This window comes from Coregonus clupeaformis, unplaced genomic scaffold (assembly GCF_020615455.1).
Source record: "Coregonus clupeaformis isolate EN_2021a unplaced genomic scaffold, ASM2061545v1 scaf3183, whole genome shotgun sequence".
NCBI lineage: Eukaryota > Metazoa > Chordata > Actinopteri > Salmoniformes > Salmonidae > Coregonus > Coregonus clupeaformis.
The window spans coordinates 11,902-17,500 of NW_025536637.1; positions in this window are offsets into that span (position 1 = coordinate 11,902).

Below are 5,599 nucleotides of genomic sequence, written 5' to 3' on the forward strand. Positions count from 1 at the left end.
GATCGCCTGCCGTGAAAGATGCTGTACGGACGGCTACAGCTGAGCTGACAAAGTGGCTAAAGAACCAACTGAATCAATTCAAATTGTATTTGCCACATGCGCCGAATACAACAGGTGTAGACCTCACAGTGAAATGCTTACTTACAAGCCCTTAACCAACAATGCAGTTTTAAGAACAATAATTGTTAAGTAAAAAAATAGATACATTCAATAATTAAAAATTTAAATAATTAAAGAGCAGCAGTAAAATAACAGTAGTGAGGCTATATACAGGCGTACCAGCACAGAGTCAATGTGCGGGGGCATAGGTTAGTCAAGGTAATTTAGGTAATAAATACAGTGAATGTACAGTTGAAGTCTGAAGTTTACATACACCTTAGCCAAATATATTTAAACTCAGTTTTTCACAATTCCTGACATTTAATCCTAGTAAAAATTCCCTGTCTTAGGTCAGTTAGGATCACCACTTTATTTTAAGGATGTGAAATGTCAGAATAATAGTAGAGAGAATGATTTATTTTCTGCTTTTATTTCTTTCATCACATTCCCAGTGGGTCAGAAGTTTACATACACTCAATTAGTATTTGGTAGCATTGCCCTTAAATTGTTTAACTTGGTTCAAACGTTTCGGGGTAGCCTTCCACAAGCTGCCCACAATAAATTGGGTGAATTCTGGCCCATTCCTCCTGACAGAGCTGGTGTAACTGAGTCAGGTGTGTAGGCCTCCTTGCTGCACTCACTTTTTCAGTTCTGCCCACACATTTTCTATAGGATTAAGGTCAGGGCTTTGTGATGGCCACTCCAATACCTTGACTTTGTTGTCCTTAAGTCATTTTGCCACAACTTTGGAGGTATGCTTGGGGTCATTGTCCATTTGGAAGACCCATTTGCGACCAAGCTTTAACTTCCTGACTGATGTCTTGAGATGCTGCTTCAATATATCCACGTAATTTTCCTTCCTCATGATGCCATCTATTTTGTGAAGTGCACCAGTCCCTCCTGCAGCAAAGCACCCCCACAGCATAATGCTGCCACCCCCGTGCTTCACGGTTGGGATGGTGTTCTTCGGCTTGCAAGCAACCCCCTTTTTCCTCCAAACATAACAATGGTCATTATGGCCAAACAGTTCCATTTTTGTTTCATCAGACCAGAGGACATTTCTCCAAAAAGTACGATCTTTGTCCCCATGTGCAGTTGCAAACCATAGTCTGGCTTTTTTATGGTGGTTTTGAGCAGTGGCTTCTTCCTTGCTGATTGGCTTCTTCCTTGCTGAGCGGCTTTTCAGGTTATGTCGATATAGAACTCGTTTTACTGTGGATATAGATACTTTTGTACCTGTTTCCTCCAGCATCTTCACAAGGTCCTTTGCTGTTGTTCTGGGATTGATTTGCACTTTTCGCACCAAAGTACGTTCATCTCTAGGAGACAGAACGCGTCTCCTTCCTGAGCGGTATGACGGCTGCGTGGTCCCATGGTGTTTATACTTGCCTACTATTGTTTGAACAGATGAACGTGGTACCTTCAGGCGTTTGGAAATTACTCCCAAGGATGAACCAGACTTGTGGAGGTCTACAGTTTTCTTTCTGAGGTCTTGGCTGATTTATTTTGATTTTCCCATGATGTCAAGCAAAGAGGCACTGAGTTTGAAGGTAGGCCTTGAAATACATCCACAGGTACACCTCCAATTGACTCAAATTATGTCAATTTATCTCCCTCACTAACTTTAAGCATCAGTTGTCAGAGCAGCTTACCGATCACTGCACCTGTACACAGCCCATCTGTAATTAGCCCACCCAACCACCTCATCCCTATATTGTTATTTATTTTGCTCTTTTGCACCCCAGTATCTCTATTTGCACATCACCTCTTGCACATCTATCATTCCAGTGTTAATACTAATTGTAATTATTTTGCACTATAGCCTATTTATTGCCTTACCTCCATAACTTGCTACATTTGCACACACTGTATATATATTTTCTGTTGTATTTTTGACTTTATGTTTTGTTTTACCCCATATGGAACTCTGTGTTGTTGTTTTTATCGCACTGCTTTGCTTTATCTTGGCCAGGTCGCAGTTGTAAATGAGAACTTGTTCTCAACTGGCTTACCTGGTTAAATAAAGGTGAAATAAATTAAAAATTAAAAATTAGCCTATCAGAAGCTTCTAAAGCCATGACATCATTTTCTGGAATTTTCCAAGCTGTTTAAAGGCACAGTCAACTTAGTGTATGTACATTTCTGACCCACTGGAATTGTGATACAGTGAATTATAAATGAAATAATCTGTCTGTAAACAATTGTTGGAAAAATTACTTGTGTCAGGCACCAAGTAGATGTCCTAACCGACTTGCCAAAACTATAGTTTGTTAACAAGAAATTTGTGGAGTGGTTGAAAAACGAGTTTTAATGACTCCAACGTAAGTGTATGTAAACTTCCGACTTCAACTGTAGGTAGAGTTAAAGTGACTATGCACAGAAGACATCACTATAGAAGTGTGGGATAAACTCTCCCTCCCTCGAGACTGTTGCTGCGGAGCGTTCCACCTGGTGCGGCCTCTGGAATGCAGTTGGACGAGGAAACAAGGACGGAACGTAGCCTGGCGAAGCCAGAGAGAAGACATATGACCATGCCTGCACTGGCCTCAACAGGACAGGCCTTTCTGTGCTATGTCTGTGGCAGACAGTGTGCATCCCGCATCGGATTATACAGTCATCGTCGAATCCACAAGCAGTAGTGGAAGTCATCGTGGGATACGATGGGACTACCTTAAGCAATGTGTGTGTTGGAGTGTCAGTGTAGTATGTGTAGAGCCAAGAGATTAATAAACAGGGGGTCAATGCAAATAGTCCGGATAGCCATTTGATTAACTGTTCATCTTGGGGGTAGAAGATGTTCAGGAGCCTATTGGACCTAGACTTGGCGCTCCGGTACCGCCCGCTGTGTACTGGGCCGTACGCACTACCCTCTGTAGAGCCTTACGGTCGGAGGCCGAGCAGTTGCCATACCAGGCGGTGATGCAGCCAGTCAAGATGCTCTCAATGGTGCAGCTGTAGAACTTTTTTGAGGATCTGAGGGCCCATGCCAAATCTTTTCAGCCTCCAGAGGGGGAAGATGCATTGTCGAGCCCTCTTCACGACTGTGTTGGTGTGTTTGGACCATGATAGGTCCTTAGTGATGTGGACACCGAGGAACTCGAGCTCTGTCAATGTGAATGGGGGCGTGCTCGGCCCTCCGTTTCCTGTAGTTCACGATCAGCTCCTTTTGTCTTTCTGATGTTGATGGAGAGGTTGTTGTCCTGGCACCACCCTGCCAGGTCTCTGACCTCCTCACTATAGGCCAGGGGTGTCAAACTCATTCTATGGAGGAACTAGTGTCTGCAGGTTTTTGTTTTTTCCTTTCAATTAAGACCTAGACAACCAGGTGAGGGGAGTTCCTTACTAATTATTGACCATAATTCATCAATCAAGTACAAGGGAGGAGTGAAAACCCACAGCCACTCAGCCCTCCATGGAATGAGTTGGACATGTGCTATAGGCTGTCTCATCGTTGTCGGTGATCAGGCCTACCACTGTCGTGTTGTCTGCAGACTTAATGATGGTGTTGGAGTTGTGCGCGGCAACGCAGACATGGGTGAACAGGGAGTACAGGAGGGGACTGAGCACGCACCCCTGAGGGGCCTCCGTGTTGAGGATCAGCGTGGCAGATGTGTTGTTGCCTACCCTTACCACCTGGGGGCGGCCCGTCAGGAAGTCCAGTATCCAGTTGCAGAGGGAGGTGTACAGTCCCAGGGTCCTTAGCTTAGTGATGAGCTTGGAGGGGACTATGATGTTGAACACTGAGCTGTAGTCAATGAACAGCATTCTCACGTAGGTGTTCATTTTGTCCAGGTGGGAAAGGGCAGTGTGGAGTGCAATAGAGATCTGTGGATCTGTTGGGGCGGTATGCGAATTGGAGTGGGTCCAGGGTGTCAGGGATGATGGTGTTGATGTGAGCTCTGACCAGCCTTTCATGGCTACAGATGTGAGTCATTTAGACAGGTTACCTTGTCGTTCTTGGGCACAGGGACTTTGGTGTTCTGCTTGAAACATGTAGATATTACAGACTCGGTCAGGGAGAGGTTGAAAATGTCAATGAAGACACTTGCCTTGTAGACCAGCCATAAAATAACTACCGTGGTGAGACCTCCCATCAGGCTGAATGTCTTGGGTGAGACCTGTCATCAGGCTGAATGTCTTGGCTGAGACCTCCCATCAGGCTGAATGTCTTGGCTGAGACCTCCCATCAGGCTGAATGTCTTGGCTGAGACCTCCCATCAGGCTGAATGTCTTGGGTGAGACCTCCCATCAGGCTGAATGTCTTAGGTGAGACCTCCCATCAGGCTGAATGTATTGGGTGAGACCTGTCATCAGGCTGAATGTCTTGGGTGAGACCTGTCATCAGGCTGAATGTCTTGGCTGAGACCTCCCATCAGGCTGAATGTCTTGGCTGAGACCTCCCATCAGGCTGAATGTCTTGGCTGAGACCTGTCATCAGGCTGAATGTCTTGGCTGAGACCTCCCATCAGGCTGAATGTCTTGGGTGAGACCTCCCATCAGGCTGAATGTCTTGGGTGAGACCTGTCATCAGGCTGAATGTCTTGGCTGAGACCTCCCATCAGGCTGAATGTCTTAGGTGAGACCTCCCATCAGGCTGAATGTCTTGGGTGAGACCTCCCATCAGGCTGAATGTCTTAGGTGAGACCTCCCATCAGGCTGAATGTCTCGGGTGAGACCTCCCATCAGGCTGAATGTATTGGGTGAGACCTGTCATCAGGCTGAATGTCTTGGCTGAGACCTGTCATCAGGCTGAATGTCTTGGCTGAGACCTCCCATCAGGCTGAATGTCTTAGGTGAGACCTCCCATCAGGCTGAATGTCTCGGGTGAGACCTCCCATCAGGCTGAATGTATTGGGTGAGACCTGTCATCAGGCTGAATGTCTTGGCTGAGACCTGTCATCAGGCTGAATGTCTTGGCTGAGACCTCCCATCAGGCTGAATGTCTTGGGTGAGACCTCCCATCAGACTGAATGTCTTGGCTGAGACCTGTCATCAGGCTGAATGTCTTGGCTGAGACCTCCCATCAGGCTGAATGTCTTGGCTGAGACCACCCATCAGGCTGAATGTCTTGGGTGAGAACTCTCATCAGGCTGAATGTCTTGGCTGAGACCTCCCATCAGGCTGAATGTCTTGGCTGAGACCTGTCATCAGGCTGAATGTCTTGGCTGAGACCTCCCATCAGGCTGAATGTCTTGGGTGAGACCTCCCATCAGGCTGAATGTCTTGGGTGAGACCTCCCATCAGGCTGAATGTCTTAGGTGAGACCTCCCATCAGGCTGAATGTCTTGGGTGAGACCTCCCATCAGGCTGAATGTCTTAGGTGAGACCTCCCATCAGGCTGAATGTCTCGGGTGAGACCTCCCATCAGGCTGAATGTCTTGGCTGAGACCTCCCATCAGGCTGAATGTCTTAGGTGAGACCTCCCATCAGGCTGAATGTCTTGGGTGAGACCTCCCATCAGGCTGAATGTCTTAGGTGAGACCTCCCATCACGCTGAATG